Here is a 25,879-nt window from a genome sequence, read left to right as displayed (position 1 = left end):
TCTATGCAGTAAAACAATCCTTCATTTATTTATCCTTTGGGGAAAAAAAACTACCTGCCGCATGACAAAGAACCCTCATCAAAAAATGAGTTTTTAAGGATTTTTATTTATTTATTTGACTGTACTGGGTCTTAGTTTTGGTGTATGGTATCTTTAGCTGTGGCATGAGAACTCTCAGCTGAGGCACGTCGGATCTAGTTGCCTGACCAGGGATCAAACCCAGCTCCACTGCACTGGGAGTGTGGAGTCTTAGCCACTGGAACACAGGGGAAGTCCCCAAAAATGAGATTCTAATTGTAGGAGGAATTATGGCACTGCCAAGAAAAGAGATTGGCAAATGTTTAAGCTGTTCAGTTCAGTTCAGTCGCTCAGTCGTGTCTGACACTTTGCAACTCCATGGCCTAAAGCACGCCAGGCCTCTCTGTCCATCACCAATTCTCGGAGTTTACTCAAACTCACATCCATTGAGTCGGTGATGCCATCCAACCATCTCATCCTCTGTCGTCCCTTTCTCCTCCCACCTTCTATCTTTCCCAGCATCAGGGTCTTTTCAAATGAGTCAGCTCTTCACATCAGGTGGCTAAAGTATTGGAGTTTCAGCTTCAGCATCAGTCCTTCCAATGAATATTCAAGACTGATTTCCTTTAGGATGGACTCCTTGCAGTCCAAGGGACTCTCAAGAGTCTTCTCCAACACCACAGTTCAAAAGCATCAATTCTTCGGTGCTCAGCTTTCTTCACAGTCCAACTCTCACATCCATACATGACTATTGGAAAACCATAGCCTTGACTGGACAGACCTTTGTTGGCAAAGTAATGTCTCTTCTTTTTAATATGCTATCTAGGTTGGTCATATCTTTTCTTCCAAGGAGCAAGCATCTTTTAATTTCATGGCTGTAGTCACCATCCACAGTGATTTTGGAGCTCCCCAAAATAAAGTCTGTCACTGTTTTCACTGTTTCCCAACCTATTTGCCATGAAGTGATGGGACCAGATGCCATGATCTTAGTTTTCTGAATGTTGAGCTGTAAGCCAACTTTTTCACTCTCCTCTTTCACTTTCATCAAGAGGCTCTTTAGTTCTTCTTCACTTTCTGCCGTAAGGGTGTCCTTTGCATATCTGAGGTTATTGATATTTCTCCCAGCAATCTTGATTCCAGCTTGTGCTTCCTCCAGCCCATTATTTCTCAGGATGTACTCTGCATATAAGTTAAACAAGCAGGGTGACAAAATACACACTTGACATACTCCTTTCCTGATTTGGAACTAGTCTGTTGTTCCATGTCCAGTTCTATCTGTTGCTTCTTGACCTGTATACAGATTTCTCAAGAGGCAGGTTAGGTGGTCTAGTATTCCCATCTCTTTCAGAATTTTCCACAGTTTGTTGTGATCCACACAGTCAAAGGCTTTGGCATAGTTAATAAAGCAGAAATAGATGTTTTTCTGGAACTCTTGCTTTTTCGATGATCCAACGGATGTTGGCAATTTGATCTCTGGTTCCTCTGCCTTTTCTAAATCCAGCTTGAACACCTGGAAGTTCACAGTTCACGTATTGCTGAAGCCTGGCTTGGAGAATTTTGATCATTGCTTTACTAGCGTGTGAGATGAGTGCAATTGTGCGGTAGTTTGAGCATTCTTTGGCATTGCCTTTCTCTGGGATTGGAATGAAAACTGACCTTTTCCAGTCCTATGGCTACTGCTGAGTTTTCCAGATTTGCTGGCATATTGAGTGCAGCACTTTCACAGCATCATCTTTTAGGATTTGAAATAGCTCAACTGGAATTCCCTTACCTCCACTAGCTCTGTTCATAGTGATGCTTCCTAAGGCCCACTTGACTTTGCATTCCAGGATGTCTGACTCTAGGTGAGTGATCACACCATCATGATTATCTGGGTCATGAAGATCTTTTTTGTATAGTTCTGTGTATCTTGCCACCTCTTCTTACTATCTTCTGCTTCTGTTAGGTCCATACCATTTCTGTCCTTTATTGCTGACAGATGCAAAAAAGCAGTTTACCTAGGAGGGTATTAAACTCAGTGAAATCAGGTAGATGGAAAAGACAAGTGCTCTATGTTAACACTTACAGGTGAAATCTTAAAAATAAAACAGACAAATGTATATAATGAAACAGAAAGAGACTCACAGACTAGAGAAAAAGCTAGTGGTTATCAGATGAGGAGAAGAAAGGAAGTTGAGGCAAGATGGGGGAGGGGATTAACAGGTAAAAATCCCTATGAATAAAAAAAATTAACAATAAGGACAGATTGTACAGCACAAGGAATATAGCCATTATTTTTTAATAACTTTAAATTGAATATAGTCTATAAAAATATTAAATCACTATGGACATGAGTTTGAGCAAGTTCCAGGAGTTTGTAATGGACAGGGAGGCCTGGCATGCTGCAGTCCATGGGGTCGCAAAGAGTTGGACACAACTGAGCTACTGAACTGAACTGATGTTAGTGTTTAGCGTTTGTCACTCAGTCACGTCCAACTCTCTGCAATACCATCGACTGTAACCCACCAGGCTCCTCTGTCATGGGATTTCCAAGGCAAGAATACTGGAATGGGTAGCCATTCCCTTCTCCAGGGGATCTTCCTGACTAAGGGATTGAACCCAGGTCTCCTGCATTGCAGGCAGATTCTTTACCATCTGAGACACCAGGGTAGCCCAACTTTAAATGGAATATAATCTATAAAAATATTAAATCATTGTGTTGTACACCTGAAACAAATATAATATTGACAATCAAATACACTTCAATTAAAAAAGAAAAAAAGAGCCAACAGAGGGAAGTGCAGGGGTAGTTATGCTCCCTCTCTTACTGCTGTGGGTCCAAAGTGTGGTGAACAGGATGGCCTGGAACAGATCTGGGGGAGATTGGATTCAATTTAATCGCAGGTACTGCACATCGTTATTCAGCCAGCTCAATCGTTTGAGTCTCAGCTTATTATTATATGAAGTGGGATATTCATTACCTCACTGGGTGGATGACCTGTAATAACCTTTACAAAAACAGTCCAGATTCAGTAAGCATTAGTTTCTTCCCCACTTTTAGCAGTGAGATCTCAAGAAAGAATGAATTACAACTTACGTCACCAAGAGACCACTTCACACATGGCAGCAATAAGAGAAAAAAAAATTTTTCATTTTCCAAGCTCTGCACTTCAGAGGATTCAATTAGAAACTATAAAGAAATCTCAGGCTCTTCACAGATCCAAGCAGACTGGAATTAAGGCAGCTTGGTGGCAGAAACACACTGTACTGTAACATGAATATCCCAAATTAGGAGACAGTAATGCATTATAATACGGTCATATGATGGAATATTGGAAAGCTATGAAAAGAAAAGGAACAACATTTTAATGACATATGAAATGTGAAAGATATAATACTTCGTGAAAAAAACCAGAGTATAAAATACAATGCAAGTTCAGCTTCATTTAAAAGGAAAAAACCACAAAGACTAAAGAATATAAAGTGGATGAACTTTTGGGAAAAAAAAAAAAAACTTTAACTGAGATGCAATTCACATACTGGGATGTGGACTTTTAAGGCAAAATAGAAGACTTCAAAAAAAAATTGGACTTACAGAGGGTGCTTCAGGCTCCTCCTTATTGATCTTGGGGCTCCATTTATTTACTCTTTTTAGAGAAACCTTGCAAGAAGCACTGATTTAGTTGAGGCTTTCAATTTTCAGGTCAGGAAATTGAGCCCCAGAGAAGTGAATACACCTGTCTAAGGAAGCACAGCAGATTAGCAGCAAAGTAGGAACTAGAACTTCAGGCTTCAAGCTCAATACACCTCAACATGCCAGTTGTCTAACATCATCACTCTTTTCTTGTTCAACCCATAGTCACACATCGTTGGGAGTTCCCTGGTTGTCTAATAGTTAGGACTCAGTGCTCTCACTGAGGGTGTTGGGCTCAGTCCCTGGTTGGTGAAATGAGATCCTGCAAACCACACGGTGCAGCCTAATAAACAGATAAATAAGTAATAAAAATAAAATAAAACATATTCACATATAGTTTCTATGTTGTTGTCATTATAGACACAAATTGGGGACTACTAATTCCTTAAAACAGTTTTTCTTCTCTCAAGTTCTGCTATGTCAACATTTATTCTTCTTTTCATCTGTATAAGCAGTCTGCCTACAGTATTTGTGAGCCTGGGGAATATTTTTGTAAAAAGCCCAAGAAACTCAAAGGGCCCTTTTATTAGCAATTGTTGGAATCTCTGACTTCACTTTTAAATTTAAATTTTACATTCCTTCCTCTTCAAAGTTTGCCTCTTTAAAAATGACTTATAATCTCTTCCTCTTAATTTTTTAAGACAATAGATACTTTTAAAAATACCTCTCTCTCTCCAGCCACCTCCAGCCTCTTGGAGGGTGAGTTGGGCTCATTGCAAACTCCTTGTCCCTCAAGCCCTGCCTCCAACAAAGAACTTCTCTCCTCAAGTCATTAGGATCCTAATTTTCTTCTGTCCTTGTACCTTAGAACCTGCCGTCAGTTATTTCTATCTTAGCCTAGCAGTTCTCAACCTTGCCTGCATTTTAGGATCACCTGCGCTGTGCTGTGCTCAGTCACTCAGTCTTGTCCCACTCTTTGCAACATTATGGATTGTAGTCCCCCAGGATCCTCTGTCCCTGGGGATTCTCCAGGCAAGAATACTGGAGTGGGTTGCCCTCCTCCAGGGGACCTTCCCAACCCAGGGATCGAACCCAGGTCTCCCGCATTGCAGGAGGATTCTTTATCATCTGAGCCACCAGGGAAGCCCTTAGAATCACATAGGAGCTCCTAATTTATTTTTAGTGGGATGAGCACGTGGTTCTCTTCCTCAACCAGGATTGACAACTTCTGCCTTGGATGAATAGGTTAAAATGAGTGTGATTTCTAAGAATATTTTTGTTTTAAAATAAGTCCATTTGGCTCACAGGGGAAGTATTTTTTTTGGAAGGGACCCCTGAAATTATACAACTAATGGTTTTCATTCATTCATTTATTCATTCATTTATTCTTCATTCATTAAAAACCTACACTGTGCCAGACACTAGAGGTTGACATATGCTCCTTGTTTTCAAGGGGCTTATTATCTACTAGCAGGAAAAAAAGTGCTCTAGTAAACATGAGGAAGTGCCATCTGTGGTATGATAGAGATGTGTATGCATGTATTATATCAAAACCAAGTTAAAAAACTATAATAATTCTTGTTTAATTGGAAGTTATAAGTGAAACACTATATAAGTTACGTGTGTAGACTAACACCACAGTTCTATGAATAGAAAATGGAAGGCTGTTTAAAGTTGAGGTCAAATTTGAGGGGGTCTTGAAATGACAAAGACTAGTTCAAGTGGCTCAGTGGCAAAGAATCCACCTGCCAAAGCAGGAGATGCAAGTTTGATCCCTGGTTTGGGAAGATCCCCTGGAGGAGGAAATGGTAACCCACTTCAGTATTCTTGCCTGGGAAATCCCATGGACAGAGGAGCCTGGAGGGCTGTAGTCCATGGGGTCATAAAGAGTCAGACACAACTGAGCATGCGTGCACACAAACATTGGTGTAAAAGAGAAAGAGAAAAACTCATATTGATAGATTTTTATTAAAATCATTCAGAATTAAAGGAAACGATAGTTAATAGAGTTACATTAAAAGTAAATAAGCAATAAAAATATATGGTAAAGGGCCAATGGGACAGACCAAGAGTAGAACAGAAACAATTTGTAGGAAAGGAAAAAGAGCAAAAAACCTCAAAAATGTCTCATGAAGAAACCATAATCATTCCAAAATAGAGTTAAAGTATATTTAAGAATATCACAAGTTAATGATATATTAAAGGGAAGAAAAATAAAAGCAGAGTAATGTATATAATAGAATGAGACTGGAAAATATATGCCATCACCAAAAAATCTGTTTATTATTATTTAAAATATGCTATATAAAATATATCATTTTGTTTCATTTGAAAAACAATTTTAGGAAGGAGCAGACTGGAAATAAAACTTAAAGAATTGCACAAATGTCCATATTTAAAATTTAGCATGAAAAACCTAGTAAAGATCAAAGAAAAGCCAACAGTGAAATCAAGCCAAACACACTGGGAGAATTTACTCAGTAAAGAATCTGATTATCTTGTTCTTTATAAAATCCTACAAAATTCCACCACGCTATAAGAAATCTTGAAATTATTCCTGTGGGGATCCAAAATTTCTCAGCTTGGAGATGGCAACAGTATGCTGGAAAGCATACTGAATATAGCACTCAGTTTAGTACTACAGATGTGCCTCATTGCTGATAGTATGTTTATCTGTGTTAATTGCTCAGTCATGTCTGACTCTTTGTGACCCCATGGATTGTAGCCTGCCAGGCTCCTCAGTCTATGGAATTCTCCAGGCAAGAATACTGGAGTGGGTTGCCATTTCCTTCTCCAGAGGATCTTCCCAACCCAGGGATTGAACCTGGGTCTCCTACATTGCAGGCCAATAGCAATTTATGTATAAGACTTCTTCAGTTTTGGTTATTATAACTACTGTTTTGTTAATAGAGTACAAGATTTTTGGTCATGAAAGAAAGTTGAGTTAGACTGTCATAACTGCTGTTTCATTGCTCTCTCTCTCTCTATATATATATTTTTGTTGTTGTTGTTGTTGTTAAGCAAAATATTGCAAAGAAAGAATCCCTGGCAGTCCAGTGGTTAGGATTTGGTGCTTTCACTGCTGGGGTTCAGGTTCGATTCCTGGTTGGGGAACTAAGAAGCCACAAGTCATGCAGCATAGCCAAAAATAAACAAATAACAGCAACAAATATACCCAACACTGGCCCTCCCATGATGAAAGTGATCCAGTGTAAGCAACCTGCCAACCAGGTAACTGATTGCTCCCCCTGGGAATGGTGCCATATTGGGGACTCAGTGTTAGTCTCCACGGCTGGCTGACTGGACACTCTCTGGTAGCCATAGCCAGGTTGGCCTTGGTTAATGGAAGTCCATGTTGTCACCATGACTACATTGTTCATGAGCCCATTGGGCAATGACAAGAATCTCTGAGGAAAGAAGTGAACTGTTAGCCACAGAATGGGCTACCCTATCCACCATCATGGTTTTATACAGCATTGCTTCTGAACGAGGAACTCACTTTATGACAAATGAAGTGTGTCAGTGGTCTCCCCTCATAGATTTCTATTCTTCAACCATCCTGAAGCAGTTAGCTTGATAGAATAGTGGCAAGTCCTCTTGAAGACAAAGTTAAATACAAGAACAGCTCAGGGTCACTACTTTATAGGACTGAGGCCAGGTTTTCCAGAAGGTGGTGTATGCTCTACCTTGGTGACCAGTATATGGTGCTATATTTCCCTCATGGCCAAAATTCATGGGGATGGGTCTAAGAATCAAGGAATGGAAATGGCAGGGGAATACCTCACTACTACCTCTAGTGATCCACTGGCAAAAAGTTTGCTTCCTGTCCCTGTGACCATAAGCTCTGCTGGTCTAGAGGTCTTAGTTTCAAAGGGAGGAATGCATCCACCAGGGACAGAGCAGTGATTCCAAGAACTGGAAGTGAAGACTGTTACCTGACCACTTTGGGCTTCTCAAGCCTCTGAGTTAACAGGCAAAAAAGAAGGTTACTATATGGCTGGAGCAACTGATCCTGATTGCCAAGGGAAAATTGAATTGCTACAAGCAATGGAGGTAAGGAAGGGTGTGGCTAGAATTCAGGAGATCTGTTAGGGCTTCTCTTAGTAACATAACCTGGGTTAAAGTCAATGGAAAACTACAACAGTCTAATTCAGGCAGCTCTATTAACGGCCCAGCTGCTTCGTGAATGAAGGTCTGGGTCACTCTACTGGGTGAAAAACCACAAACAGTGCTGCTTCAGCAGTACAAATATTAAAACTGGAATGATACAGAGCAGACTAACATGTGCCCTGCACAAGGATGACATGCAAATTCACGAAGTGTCCCACAGGTTTAGAACAAACTAGCGGTTACCAGTGGGGAGAGGAAAGTGGGGAGGGGCAAGATAGGGAAGGCGATGAAGATGTACCAACTACTATGTATAAAATAAACAAGCTACAAGAATATACTGTAGAGCACTGGGAATATAGCCAATGTTTCATAATGGCCAGGGATGGAATGTAACCTTGAAAAATTGTGTATTACTATACACAGACAGATCGTATACCTGCAACATAATATTGTATATCAACTCGATCTCAGTTTAAAAAAGAGAGAGAGAGAAAAGAACCACAACCAGTCAAGTTGCTTGGTGAGGATGAAAGGAATATGTAATGGGTAGTGGAAGAATACAGTTATCAATACCAGCTATGACCATGTAACCAGTTACAGAAATGAGGATGTAACTGTTATAAGTATCTCTTGCTTTTCTTTTGCTGTGAACATGCTTGTGTGTATGAGTAGGTTTGTGTCTGTATGTTTGTGTGTATCTGCCTGTCTGTCTACTTTTGTTTTCTTCCCCATCCCCTTATCGTATGACATAAAATGCATTACCTTTATTTTAAGATTTATATTTATTTACTCGTTCATTTTGTTTTTTGGCTGTGGCGGGTGTCTGCTGCTGCACATGGACTTTCTCTGGTTGTGGTGATCAGGGGTCACTCTTCGTTGTGGTGTGTGGGCTTCTCATCGCAGTGGCTTCTTCAGTTTCAGAGCACAGGCTTTAGGTATGCGAGTGTCAGTACTGTAGCCCCTAGTGTGTATTCACTTTAAATCATAAAATTTAAACATTGTTACCTTTACATCATAAAGTTACAAGAATATCAAGAAGAGTGAACATCACCCAAGGGTTTTGGATCCTCTTCTAGGGAGTTCGTATGCTTTCAGCTGTACACAGGATGCCTGTGAGCTACACCGCTTCAGTTGTGTCTGACTCTTTGTGACCCCATGGACTGTAGTCCGCCAGGCTCCCTCTGTCTATGGAATTCTCCAGGCAAGAATACTGGAGTGGGCTGCCATTCCCTACTCCAGGGGATCTTCCTGGCCCAGGGAGCGAACCCATGTCTCCTGTATCTCCTGCACTGTAAGCAGATTCTTTACTGAAGCACTGGGAAGCCCCACTGGAGCACGTTCCCCTGTCTAATTTATATTCTGCATTCTGCTGCGCCTCTGTTCAATGATTTCACTTAATTTTTATAAAACATAAATATTTATTCTATGTGAATGGTTTTCTTTAGGCACATTAAATCATTCATTCAACAAATACTCACCAAGTGCCAAGCATGAGCCACTTGATTTGTAAATTCCATTAAGATAGGGCTGTTGCCTGTCTTATTTGTTACTTGGTCTCCAGTACCGAGAATGATGCTTTGCACAGAACAGGAACTCAATAAATGTGTAGTGAATTAATAAATGGAAAGAAGCATATCCAATACCCCTGGTAATAATTTGTGCATTATCTCTGGCACTCCATGTCCAAAGATTGTTAATATACACTTCCTAGTTGTGAACATAACAAGCCCTTTAATAACCATTAGCTATGGCAAAATGGTGTGTTTTGTTTTGTTAAAAAAATGATGTTTTTGTGAAAGGCTTTGAAGTCTCAGATGAAAAGTACAGGGAATCCTCATGGATTTATTTCAAAAGTTTACTTGTTCATTGATTGGTTATGAGGCAGAACATATTTTTCTATGGAAACAAGGTTTTGCAAGGGGTTTAGATTCTCAGAGCTGCCCTGCTAAAACCTATGACATCGAAAATAGCACAGTTGTAGTAATAGAACATAACCATCGTATGTGTTTCTGTGGAAAACTAGAACTTAATCTGCTGTATTTGGAAAGGCACTCTGTTAAGAGTGTCTACATTAGAATGGTGAGTCTTGGAGTTAGTGGTTACACCACAGAAGAGTATTCAAACTCACCCGTGCTTGGTATTTTATCTTAGGAGGGCAGTAGAGGTTGAAACAAACAACTAAACTCTCGAGAGGCATAGAGTTCAGATTCAAGGAAGTGGTGGTGTTGTGGATGAAGCCACTGTTAACGAGGAGAAAGTAAAAGCTGCATGTGAGGCTTAAAATAGAGAGGGAGAAGAGGAAACATGCGTGGGAAAAACTCTAGGGAGAGGTGAAAAGAGAAGGGAACTTCAGTCAAGTAAAAATCTTGCCAGTCTTGGTGCTTGGTTGGCCCTGGCCATATGTAAGCCAGGGATTGAGTGTATTAGAAAGTACACAGTATTAGTAGTTTATTTTAAAATTTAGTCCAAAAGAAATACGAGATCTAAGTATTAGCTTTTCTCGTTTTGTAACAAAAGAATATGCCTAAGTAAAATATATAACACAGAAGGAATGTTTAAAAGTTGATTTTATTAAATACTGAATACACACAAAATAATATTTCTAACAGGTGTGACAGCTATAAAGAACAACAAATATCCACATGCCTACTGCTCAGTGAAGATCTAGGAAATTAGAGTTTGAGGATGGGGCAATCTTTCAGGTAGTTGCGTGCCTGAAACTTCATAATCATCTTGGATAAAAGCTAAAAAAATGAAAACAAATAAACCAAAAGCATAGGCATTTCATCAAGGATGTAAAAAACTGACATGCATAAATAATAGACTAATTAAAATATAACGATTGACTCTGTAAATGTTTTGAATAAAAACAGAGTGTTATATTTTAAAGCCCAAGAAATATTGCTAGAATGAGAGCTCTGTGGTGAGTAGCACTATTTGTCAAGGGGTACACGTTTACAGAAGCCTGTTTCAAAAGAAGCAAGAAGACGGTTCTAAGGAAGAAGAGTCGTTATTCAGATGCATTCTTTTTGATGAAGGTATTTTTCTGTCCTAGCTAACAATGAACACAGACATTCCCCTTCACACCCAGGATTTTATAAAAATCTTGTGTCTTAACTGAAGGAAGCTTTTTTCTCTCTGAGTGTGCTTTAGCTCCCTGATACATGGGATCTTAGAAATTCCTTGAGTTGGAAACTGAGTCCTTAATACCATGTCCAGAGTATTTCCATGAGAACGTTCTGGAGATGGGTAGTGGTTGAAAACAGTGTGCATGTACTTAATGCCACTGAATTGTACACTTAAAAAAGGTTAAAATGGCAATTTTTAGGTTATATCCTTACATGCTTAGTCACTCAGTCTTGTCTGACTCTTTGCGAGCTTGTGGACTGCAGCCTACCAGGCTCCTCTGTCCACAGGATTTTTCAGGCAAGAATACTAAAGTGGGTTGCCAAATAAAAAGATGTCACCAATCAACCAACCAACCAAATAACCAAGTGTTTAAGTAACACTGTTTATGGGTTTAGATTATGATCTAGAACCTACATCCTGTTCTAAGACTCCCTTTCAACCTACCCACATGAACTTTTGTGTTAAGTGAGATGAGATCAACAGCTGACCAGTTCTTAGAGTCCACAAGTGTGCTGTGATTCTCATATTGTACTGTATTATTTTCTTTTTTATCATTCACTCATTTTCACTTTCATGTAGTATTCCATTGTGCAAAAAATACTGTAGTTTATTCGTTCATCTGTCACTGAATTCTACTGGAAATAGGAGTGGAATTACTGGGTCATAAAGCAGAAATACTCAGCTTTAATGGATACTGCAAAACAGCTTTTCAGTTTACATTTCAAGTTTTCATTTTCTGTTTCTAAAATATATAAAAATGCAATTGTGTTGTAACGAACATACCACTCCGGTGGGGGATGTTCATAATTGGGAAGCAGTGTATGTGTGGGGGAGGGGAGTTTATGGGAAATCTCTAGACCTGCCAATCAATTTTACTGTGAACATAAAACTGCTCTAAAATATTTTTTTTAAAGCAATTGTATTTTGTATATTTACCTTCTGTTCCAGAGATCTTCTAAAACTTAATTCTAGCAGTTCATTGATTCTTTTGGATTTTCTACATAAACATTCATGCCATCTGCAAACAATGACAGTTTTATTTCTTCCTTGTGTGTGCTCAGTTGTGTCTAACTCTTTGTGACCCCCTGGACTGTAGCCTACCAGGCTCCTCTGGCCATGGGGTTTTCCAGGCAAGAATACTGGAGTGGGTTGCCATTTCCTTCTTCAGGAGATTTTCCCAACCCAGCAGCAGAAGCGATGTCTCTTGTGTCTCCTGGCGGGTGGGTTCTTTACTATTGAGCCACCTGGGGAACTTTTATTTCTTCCTTTAGTGATAATTACATCATTTTTCTTTCCTTACCACATTGACTAGAATCTCCTGTACAATACTGAATACAAATGATAATCCTGGGCATTCTATTTCCAATTCTCTGTCCCAGTCTCTAGGAGAAGCTCTAAATGTTTCACCATTGAGTATGACATTTGTTATAGACTTTTTGTATATACAATTAATTATATTGAGGAACTTCTCTTTTATTGCATTAAAAAATGTCAATAGTAATCTGTTCTGGTATAATTTACTGATAGCAAAATACATAAATCCAAAGTGTACTACTCAGTGAAGTTTGACAAACCATTGTCAAAATGTAATCATGATTCAGATCAATATTTTCTTAGGTAAATACTTAGGAGTAGAACTGCTGGGTCATATAGTTGGTATAAGAGGAAGTGCCACGCTGTTTTCCAAAGTGTTTGCATAGTCCTGCCAGCAATAAATGACTTCCAATTGTTCCATATTCTTGCCAATACCAGGGACTGTCAGCTTTTATAATTTTAGCTATTCTAGAGGGTAAGTCCTATCTCCCATGGTTTTAATTTGCCTTAGTTCCCTGATGACTAATGATTTGGAGTATCTTTTCTTATGTTTATCAACCATTCACATACTTTTGTAAAGTGCCTTTATAAGTCTTTTTTCCATCTTGTAATTGGATTTTTAAAAAAAAATTAATTTAGAGGTGTTTTTTGCTTATTCTGGGTGCAGGTACTTTGCCAGATTTGTGTGCTGCAGATATATTCTCCCCATCCATGTACTACTTATGCACTTCCTCTGTGGTATTTTTTGATGAAAAGTTTATCATTTTAATAAAGTCCAATTTATCATTTATTTTTCTTTTCTGATTAGTGTCGTTGAAGTTCTGTAAAAAAAAAATCTTTGTCTACCCCAAAGTTTTAAAGATACTTGTTAACCCATGTTTTTTTCCCTAGCAGGTTGTTTGAGCTTTTACATCTAAGTTTATGATCAGTCTTAATTCATTCTTGTGTATCACGACATGAGGAGGAGCTTCAGTATTCATTTTATCCACACTGCTATCTAGTTGTTCCAGTCTTATTTACTGACAAGACTTTTTCTTTGTTGAATTTGACAACTTTGTAAAAAATCAATTGACTGTAAATTTGGGGGTCTATTTCTGGATTCTCTATTCTGTTCCATTGATCTGTTTGTCTATTCTTACACCAATATTCAGTTTAGTTGCTCAATCATGTCCGACTCTTTGCGAACCCATGGACTGCAGCACGCCAGGCTTCCCTGTCCATCATCAACTCCTGGAGTTTACTCAAACTTACGTCCATTGAGTCGGTGATCCCATCCACTCATCCTCTTCTGTCCCCTTCTCCTGCCTTCAATCTTTCCCAGCATTAGGGTCTTTTCAAATCAGTCAGTTGTTCGCATCAGGTAGCCAAAGTATTGGAGTTCCAGCTTCAACATCAGTCCTTCCAATGAACACCCAGGACTGATCTCCTTTAGGATGGACTGGTTGGATCTCCTTGCAGTCCAAGGAACTCTCAAGAGTCTTCTCCAACACCATAGTTCAAAAGCATCAATTCTTCATCTCTCAGCTTTCTTTATAGTCCAACTCTCACATCCATACATGACCACTGGAAAAACCATAGTTTTGACTAGACAGACCTTTGTTGGCAACATAGTGTCTCTGCTTTTCAATATGCTGTCTAGGACTTTTCTTCCAAGGAGCATCTTTTAATTTCATGCCTGCAGTCACCATTTGCAGTGATTTTGGAGCCCAAGAAAATAAAGTCTCTCACTGTCTTCATTATTGTAGCTCTCCAGTGATTATTGAAATCAGTAGTGTAAATTATCCAACCTGTTTTTGAGTTCATCTTGGCTGTTCTAGATAATATATATATATCTCCATATAAATTTTAGAATTAGCATCTCAATTTTTGCTAAAAAGATGTGCCAGAATCTTGATTGGAATTGTAATGAATCTAAAGATCAATTTGGGGAGAGTTGACATCTTAACAATATCAAGTCTACACATCTCTCCTTCTATCTAGGCCTTTGTAAATTTCTGTCAGCATTGTTTTTAGTTTTCAGTGTAGAGATCTTGGTTATCTTTGGTTAAATATTTTCCGAAGTATTTGATGCTTTTTATGTTTTGTAAATGATATTTTGAAAAATTTCATTTTCTAATTGTTTCTTCCTAATATATAGAAATATAATTTATAATATTTGACTAATGACCTTGTATCCTGTGATTTTACATTTACTTTATTTTTTTTTTAATTTTATTTTATTTAACTTTACAATATTGTATAGGTTTTGCCATATATCAAAATGAATCTGCCACAGGTATACACGTGTTCCCCATCCTGAACCCTCCTCCCTCCTCCCTCCCCATACCATCCCTCTGGGTCATCCCAGTGCACCAGCCCCAAGCATCCAGTATCGTGCATCGAACCTGGACTGGCGACTCGTTTCATATATGATATTATACATATTTCAATGCCATTCTCCCAAATCATCCCACCCTCTCCCTCTCCCACAGAGTCCAAAAGACTGTTCTATGCATCAGTGTCTCTTTTGCTATCTTGTATACAGGGTTATTGTTTCCATCTTTCTAAATTCCATATATATGCGTTAGTATACTGTATTGGTGTTTTTCTTTCTGGCTTACTTCACTCTGTATAATAGGCTCCAGTTTCATCCACCTAAAAATATGTAACGCTTCATGAATTTGCGTTTCATCCTTGTGCAGGGGCCATGCTAATCTTCTCTGTATCGTTCCAATTTTAGTATATGTGCTGCTGAAGCGAGCACTACGTTTACTTTAATAGTTATAGGTTCTTTTGAATTTTTTATGTACACAGTCACGTGACAAAAGATGATTTTACTTCCTCCTTTTTCATTTTCTTAACCTTATTTCACAGGATAGGATTTGCAGAGAGTCTAAATAACTTGCATAAGTTTACACAGTTAGTAAGAGCCAAGATTAAAACTCATATCAGCCTGTTTTCAGAACACCGTGGAATGAGTGAGGGTGTATTAAAATTTTTGTTGCTGTCATTGCTAGAAAAAGAAGTTTGGGTCATACTTATTCAAGATGGTCTTGAATATAAGGTATAGAATTTGAATTGTATTCTGTAGGTGATTAAAGATTAAGTGTTTTCAAGTGGGAAAGAAATAGTAGTGGTGATTTTAGTCTTGTTGTGTGTAGTGTGGTTTGATGGGAACCCCGCATTTTTGATTCATTCATTTCAGAATCACTTACTGAGCATGCATTATGTTTTAATAATTGTTATAGGTACTGAAGAAATAAGGATGAAGATAATCTTTTGCTTAGAGTAGTAGAGATTTTCAGTGATGGAGAAAAGAATTTTAGTGCAATCTCTTAGCCATGCTGCAAAGACAGCTCTATGATCTTGGATAAATTAATTTCCTGGAACCTCGTTATTTTCATACATAAAATAAGAATAATAATACACATAATGCCTACTTTGATGAGAAATAAAAATATATGTAGTACGCTTGACCTGTATCAGACACATTTATGGTACCTATAATATTTAAGGGATTTGGAGAGCGCATACAATAAGAATGAAATACCTAGCCAAACAATTGATTTTTTCAATAATCAAATGTCAGTTAGTTTTAACTGATCCCCTCCTTCAGTGATTACATATTAAATATAATGAATGATACATTTTTTGTTCTTATAATTTGAACACTGGGATAACTGTGCTATGCACAGATCTAGTCAACATAATAATACTCTATTCATGTAAAGAACTTGAGAGTTAACAAATCACATTTATTTATACCATTTTGTTTGAGTCTTCCAATAATCATACAGATGAGGAAACTGATATATTTATCCACATGGTAAGAAGCAAAGCCCAGTTCATATGTTTTCCTATCTTTAATAGCTCTTCGTACCACACTATATTCAGTTCAGTTCAGTCGCTCAGTCGTGCCCAACTCTTTGCAACACCATGGATTGCAGCACACCAGGCCTTCCTGTCCATCACCAACTCTGGAGTTTACTCAAACTCATGTCCATTGAGTCAGTGATGCCATCCAATCATCATCTGTAATATAGTATAATATGGTGTACCACACCATGTTCAGTTCAGTTCAGCTCAGTCGCTCAGTCATGTCCGACTCTTTGCGACCCCGTGAATCGCAGCACGCCAGGCCTCCCTGTCCATCACCAACTTCTGGAGTTCACTCAAACTCATGTGCATCCAGTCGGTGATGCCATCCAGCCATCTCATCCTCTGTCGTCCCCTTCTCCTCCTGCCCCCAATCCCTCCCAGCATCAGGGTCTTTTCCAATGAGTCAACTCTTTGCATGAGGTGGCCAAAATATTGGAGTTTCAGCTTTAGCATCAGTCCTTCCAATGAACACCCAGGACTGATCTCCTTTAGGATGGACTGGTTGGATCTCCTTGCAGTCCAAGGAACTCTCAAGAGTCTTCTCCAACACCACGGTTCAAAAGCATCAATTCTTTGGAGCTCGTATTACCTCTCATTATATCATGAAGCATGCTAGTAGTAATAATACAAAAATCACAATGAATCTTCCAATTTTTATATAGCTTATCTATGAAGGAAGTGAGTAATTTGAAGTTGAATGAGGAAGAGAAGGCAGACAATATAGAATTTCTTGTTCTGTAGTATTCACATTGTTCTGATTTTCTTAGGTGTATTGTTAACTATATAAATTATCATTTTTCTTTATTACTTTAAGTTGCATTTGTGATTTGGCTGACATTTCTTTTTTCTGTATCTACTTGCCTCATCTATCTATGGTGTGTTGTTTCTGCTTCTACTAAATTTCAATAATTTCCTTCCCCTTTCTGATTTGCACCCACATTTTTTTCCTTATTGGGTTGTTCTCTGTTGGTAATATATCCAGTTCCTATATCTTTGCTTTCATTTTTTTCTTTGACTGAATAACTAAGTCAATTTATTTACTTTTCTTCCTTTTCATGTTACCTTATCACACAATAATTCACCAATAATTATGGCTGGTTTTACTAAACAATTATTCTGAGGTCTTATAGAAATCTAAGTTCTTTGAAAATACTGAAAACATTTTTCATAAATATGTTTTAAGAGCAAGGTATTGGAGGGTGAGTTGGGGAAATGAACATGAAGATTGATCAGATAATGTCATTTACATTTTATAGATTCACATAAACAGTTAACATTAAATAAGTTAGGAGCTGTAGCATGTAAAAACAAGAATAAGACATGGGTCCGGAAGAGCTTACGATCTAGTGAAAGAGAAAGACAAATATATAAACAACTGCAGTACAAGACAGAATACTGTTATAACTATGGCGTGAAGTGTTGAGGGAGCCCAGAGGCTGTACTAGAGAGTAGAAGTTATAGGATTCCTCAAGGTTGGAAGCAACTGATTAGCAGCTAGAGATGGAACTCATTATGCTATGCTGTCAGGTTTTTTTGTTTATTTTTGTAGAAACAGTCAGGCATCTTAGAGTAAGTTTTATTGAGTAATATGGAAATACAATGGGGAATCATTTATTTGCACAGATATCATGGGTGGTTTTTGAGAGTGTGAAATCTGCTCCAGAGGATGATGAATTCTGGACCTCTGCCAGAAAAAGGGAACGCTAGAAAGCCAGAAGGAGAATCTTTCCTTTATCACAACTCAGAGTTGAGGGTGAGGACAAGAAAGGAAATGGGAAGCCAGCAATGTGACAGACCTCAGGTGATTACTACCTCATTATAGGAATACACTGGACAAGTATTTGTAGAAGAACACAGGTCATAAAAAAACCCCTTCCATTTCCATTTCTTCCCCAGTTTTTTGAGAACTTTGGGATTTCAAGAAGTCTAATTCTGTTTGCCATGTAATTAAAATAATCTATAAAAATGTATGAAATTAATACATGGTGAATGCAAACATTTCAAACATTATAGTGTGAATTACTATTATATATATATTACTACTATATATATAATAGTGAATTACTATTCCACTACACACCCACTCATACTCTCCAGTGCTAACAATTTGTTAGCACTTGGAAATATTTTCTACCATAGTCAAACACACACACATACATACATACATACATATTTTTCTTTCTCCAAAGAAAATTTGTGGTACTCCCACAAATTTGAGGTTGAAGTCACCATTAAAAGTGTGGGCTCTGGATTCGGATAGAACCTGGTTCAAATCCTCTCCAACTTCCTGGCTCTATGACCCTACTTCTTTAAACTTCATTTTTTGTGTGAAGGATAAAAATGGTATTACTTTGTAAGGCTTGAGAATCAAAATCTAGAAATCACTTAGTCCAGTGACTGAACACATAAGTACGTGTTCAATAAACACTGTTATTATCCATGGCAAATGACCTTTCTCATTTTAAGACTAAAAATAAGGAAATTTGCTCAACAAATGTTCATTTTCTTTTTTTTTTTTCTGACCAAGTGTATCTGGGTTGGGAAGAACTTGCTTTTCCAAGGCAGAAAGCTGATCCGAATGAGTTTTACAAGGGTTTTCTCTGAATCTTCAGTGCAACTCTCCCGCGTCCCCCCAACATCACTTTCTGTCTAGAAAGTGGACTTTTCAATAAAAAAACTTTTGTGACTCAGGTCGTGACGAGAATGCTCAACCAGGTCAGGCTATTTACACTGCCTGCACTTTTGCTTTATCATGCAACTGCTGGGTGGCACCCTTTTAAGCTCGCCTCGCACGGTCGCGCCCCTCCATCCCCTCTTCAGAGGCGACCGCCAAGAAGAAGCCAATTCTCTTAGAAGCCGGGGGAGAACTGATGGACAACGGGCGCCTCCAGGGCGCAGCAGCAGACGCGGGCGTGCGAGGTGCGCCCTAGGGGTGCCGGCTGCTGCTCCAGGGGCGCAGGCAGAGCGCCGACGGGTGGCTCCTCCTGGGGCGAATCTGGCACTGCGTTCTCCCCATCTTCGTGCGGGGGCATCTGCCTGGCCGTCTGCAACCTCAAGATCCCACTGCCTCCACTCTGCAGCCCCGGCCGGTCCCATAGTCTCGCTTTTTTGGCACTTGCCCTTTGCCCTCCCATGGAGTCATCTGTTTACTCTCCCCTCGCTTCCAGTCACCCATAGGTCACCCTCCCTGCTACCACCGTCACCCATTTTGTCCCCTCTCCCTTCTCTCTTCACCTCTCCCCGGGTCGTCTTCTTAAGAGGACTGCGCCGACGGAGATGCTACAGAGTCCGCGGCCAGGGTCGGCTCCTGGGAGAACCCTCCGTCCACCTTTGCCCCCTCCCCGGGGGCGCGGGACGCAAGTTTCCGCCCCGTCCTTTCCCCAGTGACAGGACTCGGCTGCGGCCACGGCCCGGGAGGCGGAGGGAGGGACTGCCTGACTCCCGAGCCCCCTCCCCTGATCGCGAGCTCGCGCGGTCTGTGTGTCTCTAGGCAAGTGCGGAGACGCGGAGGAGGAGGAGGAGGAGGTGGAGGAGGAGGAGGGAGTTGGGGGAGGATCTCCATTGAAATAAACAACCAGGCAGCAGTTATTAACACGGGAACATGGCGGCCGCAGCCTCAGCCACGGCTTCGGCGGCGAAGGTCAGCGCCGACGGCAGCCGGCACCTGACGGCGTGACCGACCCGAGCCGGTAACCGCTCCTTCCCTGGGGGCCGCGAGGGCGGGCTGGAGGCGGGCGGCGGGCGGCGGACAGGCGGGGGGCGCCGCGTCCCCACCCCCCGGCCGCGATCGCCCTTCCTGCGCCGAGCCGGGTAGAGCCGCGCGCCGCCGAGAGGGCTGTTTTGTGTGCGGGGAACCGCTGCCCCGGTGCGCGGAAAACGGGAGTTGCAACCCCGGAGAGGCGCCGTGAAGCTGGGGAGTTGGGACTTGGCGGGGGGGGGGGTGGGGAGGGGTGGGGAGGGCGGGAAGCGGCGGGGAGACGCGGAGTCCCTGGGAGAGAAAGGAGGCGCTCCAGCGCTTTGCGAGAGCTCGGGAGACGAGTCCCGGAGCGCGAGGCGGGCGGAGGCTGCAGCCCGCGGCGCCGGCCAAGAGGTGAGAGCCGAGGCGCGGCGGAGGCCGGGGGCGCGGGCGCGGCCCCCGCCGGCGGAGCCCCGGCGCCCGGCGCCCCTGCCCGGTGCGGGTCGGCGGGGAGCGCTTCTCCTGCGCCCTCGGGGGGCGCGAGGCAGAGAGACGGGAAGGTGAAGCCCGAGAAGGTGCATTCTTTCATGGAAACGCGGAGCGACTGCAGCGCAGGGTGGGAGCCGGGCGAGGGGTGGCAGGACTCGGGAAGTGCTCGGGGGTGTGTGAAGGTGAAACGCCTTGTCAGGGGCGGCCGGCGGGGTGAGACATCGGGAGAAGAGAGGATCCGCGGCCCGGCGGCCGGGCCCGGCCCGTGTCAGCGCCGGGGGCTGGGGGCGAGGGGCGCCGCGCGCCGACGGGAAGGAGCTGCGGCGGGCGGGGCGGGCGGCGCGCTCGGGCCGAGCAGGCCGGGCCGCGGTGGGGGCGGGGAGCCGGGGGGCCGGAGCGCGGCGGCGCCGAGCCGGGCTCGCCCCTGACTTAACTTTCTGGGTGCGGGCGTGTGTGCAGGAGGCGCGCAGGGGCCGGGGCTGGGGGCGGGAGGCGGGCCGGGAGGTTCCGGGTTGGCTCGCCAGCGCCCCCTCTTCGCTCCCCCATCTCCCCGCCCCTGAAGGGACAGGCCCTCAGGGCCCCAGGCGGGAAGCAGGAGGGGCCCTCCCAGCCAGCTCGCGACGGTCACGCCCCGGGCCCGGGGACACTGCTCTCTCGGGCCTCTGGGGGCTGCTGGGGGAGGGGGCCGGGGGTCGTCGCGGCGCGCCGGCGCTCACCGCCCCCCGCCCCTCCGGGGAGTCCCGGAGGCGCCTCTTCCGAGATCGGGGGTGGGTCGGTCCCTGGTTAGCTGGTCCCTCCCTCTTCTCCCTCCCCCTAGTGGTTTCCGGGGCCTGCGGGACCGAGGGGCGGGAATCAAGGACCCGAGCGTCCTGCACCGGCTCTGAGCGGGACCGGGCCTAACGCCGTCCGGGTCTGTCACTCGTAGGGGAAACTTTCCCAAACCGGGGACCGAGCCTGAACATCCTCCTCCGTCACCTCGTCCTCTAATCCCACTCCCACTCCACCTCCTCCACTGCCTTCCCCTCCCACCGACCCGAATCTCGCTGCGTGTGACTGATGGGGCAGTGAGCCAGTCGAAGGCGGGGAATTGACCTGCCGGGTGTCGGTAAGCCAATCGCGGGGACCGGAGGAAGGAAGGGGGCGGGGCTTCTTCCGGACCAGTTGGAGCGGAGTTGCAGGCGGGGCGGGGGAGTCATGGAGACGCCAAGAGCTATCCACTCTTGTACATCCTTGGTCACCCACTTCTAGATCTGTGGGGTAGTGTCACTTACAGGGGCTCCGACCCGGGGAGGCACGCAGATTGCACGAGATACTGTATTGCTTTGGTACCACCAGAGACGTTGTCCTAGATACAACGAAGTCTAAAGGCACTTAGGATGTGGCAGTAACTGTCCGAGGCCCGTTTCTAAAATGGCATATATTGTAGTGATCGCGTTCCGAACCTCAGCGCTCGGTTTACGTGCTAACGATCCTAGGAGTTATCTGTTTACCTCTGTCTCAGTTTCACATAGCTACTCCAGCGTGGAGACAATGAAATTTGAAAGGCTGCTCTGAAAACGAAGGCATCGGAAAAGCTTCACGTCAATTGATTATTGGGAGTGTTAAGCATCATTGTTTGTAATGGCTTCACTGGTTCCTTGATTAATTAGAGGGCCAGTTTCCAAAGTGCACTTGGAAGTTCGGCGTTGGGATGACATTTTTTAAAAAAAGTTGTAGTTTATGGTATGCATTTTTATTTTTTTCTCTTGAGTAAACAATATGAAGTTAGGAACCAAAGCATCACTGTTTGCAACCTAAAGCGTTGATATTTAAGGAGCAAGCCAGTCAGAGAATATTTGTCTACAGAAAAAAAGTGAATAAATGTAGGTTGCCAGATTACTCCCACACAAAAGATTCTCAAAAATAAATTAGTTTGCTTAAACACTAGTGAATGGTTCAGTGTGTGGGTACTTTTTTGGTGTTTGCAAGGTTAGGACACATCTTTGGTTATTTTACACTGTTGGGTGCAGTCTAGTGACTTACACAACTCTAACTTTTCAGAATGGGAGGATAGGTCTTTGGTTCTTTGTAAAGATCATAGATTGCTCTGCAGGAATAGCAGTCTTTTAAAAAGACGGCAGCTGCTGCTGCTATGCTTTGTGTGTGTGTGTGTGTGTGTGCGCGTGTGCGTGTGTGCTCTTGTGCTACTCTTTGTTGGGGAGGTTAGTGCACACTGACAGCAGCAAGACTCCTTTTCCCAACTGGAATTTGTAGAATCTTTGGGAGTTCAAAAGATGAGTAATGTTAACTTGAGAATGCATCTATTCATTTTGTGATGAGTATCCCATGAATTTAATCTTGAGACTTTTTTTTCTTTTTGAGGCATTTTATGTGCATGATTACTTATGCATACTGCTTTCTCAGGCTTTTAATAATTTGGTGTTACTAAGAAAGATTTGAGGGGTCTTTTTAGGGGATTTAGGGTTTTTAGGGAACAGTGTTTACCACACTTTATCGATGTCCTCTGTGTAATAGACCGTTTTCAGATTCATAATGTGAATTCCCAATCCATTATAATTGTAAGTGTTCATGAAGACAAAAATTAATCGCATTTTGTTGTAGCCCTTGAGGTGTTGTTTTAGTGATACAGTAGTAAAAACTGTGACTATAAAACAAACATTTAGCTGCCAGAAGTAGGGAGAATTATAAATTAAACAACATTCAGAATTTGACAGCATGCAAAACTGCCCCGTCATTAGTTAATTTAGTTCCTGAAGGCCACTCTGACGTGTGCCTTTTGTATGCTCAAGAGCAACACATTATTTTACTCCTTCTCCACAATAATCCTTGAGACTGTTTTCAGATTCTTAGTGGCAGTGAGTAGCAAGTCCCCTAATGCCTGGCTAGGGGAAAAAAAAATCCTCTCAAGCATATGGAGACATCTAGAAAAAGATGTGCGTCGTCAGCTGTGATTCCATTGTGTGCTCGCAGACTGGAGCTGAGCCTTCCTCCTCCTGGGAATTTCAGTCTTAACAGAGGAGTTGTAGATGTTAGGATACTGAAGCAGAGGATAGAAAAAGAGCTCACCAATTACGAATTTAATATTTGTTAGATAGATTAGCTCTGATTTTAATCCTTCATTGGTTACATATCATTTACATGACTTTTGCTCAGTGTTAGAGGAGTGTTTTATGAGCAAGCTAAAATGTCAGGATCAGAGGGGAACTTGGGCTGCAGTGTGAGGCCGTAAAGGGGCAGTGCTCCTTGGTTGGCTTTATCTTTAGATACATCTTTTTTTTAAATTTATTTTTAATCTGCAGATAATTGCTTTACAACATTTTGTTGGTTTCTGCCATACATCAACATAATCAGCCATAGATGTACACATGTCCCCTCTGTCTTGAACCTCCCTCTAGTTATATCTTATTAAAGCTTTGCGCACGTTAGAAACAAGGACCAATGAGCAGTTCTTTAATTATATACCCTATATTTAAGGATTCAGTACCATAGCTGTTTCATATCACACCCAGTTGAAAAGGTGACCCATTAAATCGACAGCTTGGATTTTTTAGAAAAAAATGTGTTGTATTGGATTTTAAAAGGGTGCTCTTTAAACAATTTTTCTAGAAGTTAGTTTCCTGAAATGCACAGTGTATCTTTATTTGATATTTTGACCATTTGTTATGATTGGTATTATATTTAAATGCATGATTAGTGCTTTGCTATTTTTATGGCAAAACCACTTTTGAAGTCATTACTCATTTTTCAGTATTTTGTGTTTATAGTTTTGGTCATTTATGTTATTGCATGCTGTATCAATTTTAAATGAAGAGAATAGGAGGGAGAGTGTAAGTCAGTTGCTTTAAGGTGTTGATCTTTTATTACAGTAAATCATAAAATGAGCAGTGAATCAGGATCTTTCCTGCAATGAAATAATCAGACTGTTTACAAACTAATAATGAAAACCATTTAAGAAAAAACAGAACAAACCCCTTACTCAGTTTTTTAATACACTTTCACATGTCGAGCTAATTTTACCTCTAAACGCCTTGTTTTTTCAACAAAAACAATTTTAGCATTTGTGTTTATTTCCTTTTTTGTTTTTACAGGCTTGCAGAAGGGTTTATGAATTCCTAACTGTAGAAAGAATATTATGTCATATTACTTTTTAAAGTCTATTAAAAGTGATGTCTGGAAAAGCCGTGCAATATGGATTTAGTGTCATAGGCCCTCAATTCAGATAGTATAAAGACAATATATACTTTATGGATTCTAGATAGTAATTTCTAAACAGAAGTGAGAATCTGACTTTTGTGGATACTTTAGAAACTTGTGTAGTTTACCTTGCTGTTATAAAACTGAGGCAAGGGTGATTATGGAGAAGAGTGGAAATCAAAGATTGTGCTATGAGGGTATTTGAAATTAAATAACTACATGGTCTGCAGATAGATTATAACACTCTTGGCTCTTACAGCAAAGATTTTATGTACTTATCCTATGAAATGTACATCAGTGACCATATTCCTGGCTTCCAGCGGCTGTGATTACATAATGCAATTGTGGAAACATCGACTCTAGGACAGTTTTAAGTTGGTTCCCTATTTGTAAACTTCTAGAGATGTATTAATGGCACCCCACTCCAGTACTCTTGCCTGGAAAATCCCATGGACAGAGGAGCCTGGTGGGCTGTGGTCCATGGGGTCGCTAGCAGTCGGACATGACTGAGCGACTTCACTTTCACTTTTCGCTTTCATGCATTGGAGAAGGAAATGGCAACCCACTCCAGTGTTCTTGCCTGGAGAGTCCCGGGGATGGCGGAGCCGGGTGGGCTGCTGTCTCTGGGGTCGCACAGAGTCAGACACGACTGAAGTGACTTAGCAGAGATGTATTAAACAAGCAGGGAACCTATGGAAGTATTTGACTTACTTACTTTTGGACATAGACAATTTTAAGGAAGAAAGAGGGGAGGTGCTGATAGGTAGACCTTATTAGCAATAATTAAATAGTTATTAATAGTCAAAGGTTCTGAAGAAAAAAAACTTTTACTTTGAGTGTCAGTTGACAGGTGCACATGAAGAGTTGAAGTTAGCCTGTCAGTTCTGGCAGAATTTATGTTTTTTAGGCAGTCAATTATGAACTATTAAGAGTTCCTGATGGAGTTCCCCGTGGCCAACTTAACTCTCATTTTGGGCTTTTTAGATCTTGTTATTGCATTCCTGCCTCATTTAACCATTGTTTTGTTCATTTACTCATGTTATTTGATGAGTTTTAAGTGTCCCAGCTTTGGTAGTTTACTGCCAGAATCCTCTGATTAAAGGGGGAACACTCAGTGGGTGATGATTTTTTTATTTTTTGTGGGGGAGGGGCTGTGAAGGGACATGTCCACTCTGATGTTCGATTTGCTTTCAAACTAAAGATCTGCTCTTCTTTTAATGTGTAATTTTAATTATATAACAGAGTCAGATAATTCTGCTTTAATTTGAGTTCAGGTTTTTTCCCCTCCTGAAAATAGGATTATAATGTTTATAGTAAAAAGATTGTTAAATGTCCCCTTGACTGATTAGCTTATGAAGAAATAGATTTCCTTTAATAAAGGTATGAATATTTATAATTAGTTTTATTTCTCCTGAAATCATATTGTGTGTGGTCAGCGTGACGATCTGTAGTTGGGTAGAGGTGACAGGGCAGGCAGT

General features: G+C 41.6%; 1 protein-coding gene and 2 non-coding genes across 10 annotated transcripts in view; 2 read left to right on the top strand and 1 right to left on the bottom strand.

Annotated features, from left to right (window-relative positions):
- Positions 1-7,859: 7,859 nt before the first annotated feature.
- Positions 7,860-7,965, top strand: LOC133260859 (U6 spliceosomal RNA). Its single transcript, XR_009740998.1, has one exon. It is a non-coding gene; the product is annotated as a U6 spliceosomal RNA (small nuclear RNA).
- Positions 7,966-14,820: 6,855 nt separating this feature from the next.
- Positions 14,821-14,927, bottom strand: LOC133260837 (U6 spliceosomal RNA). The gene has a single exon (XR_009740980.1). It is a non-coding gene; the product is annotated as a U6 spliceosomal RNA (small nuclear RNA).
- Positions 14,928-19,642: 4,715 nt separating this feature from the next.
- Positions 19,643-25,879, top strand: part of NCOA2 (nuclear receptor coactivator 2) — a 286,593-nt gene continuing 280,356 nt past the window's right edge. For 3 of the 8 annotated variants that reach the window (XM_061438955.1, XM_061438945.1, XM_061438950.1), the window contains exon 1: positions 19,643-19,731. The gene's annotated coding sequence lies outside the window, so the exon portion shown is untranslated. Of the gene's footprint in view, positions 19,732-20,040; positions 20,133-21,224; positions 21,313-25,879 lie in introns of those variants that run through there. The other 5 variants (XM_061438956.1, XM_061438946.1, XM_061438954.1 and 2 more) reach the window with 2 other exon arrangements.

Source organism: Bos javanicus, chromosome 14 (assembly GCF_032452875.1).
Source record: "Bos javanicus breed banteng chromosome 14, ARS-OSU_banteng_1.0, whole genome shotgun sequence".
NCBI classification, from domain to species: Eukaryota; Metazoa; Chordata; class Mammalia; order Artiodactyla; family Bovidae; genus Bos; species Bos javanicus.
The sequence above is the reverse complement of the archived record's forward strand: the minus strand, read 5'-3'. Positions and strand labels throughout refer to the sequence as shown.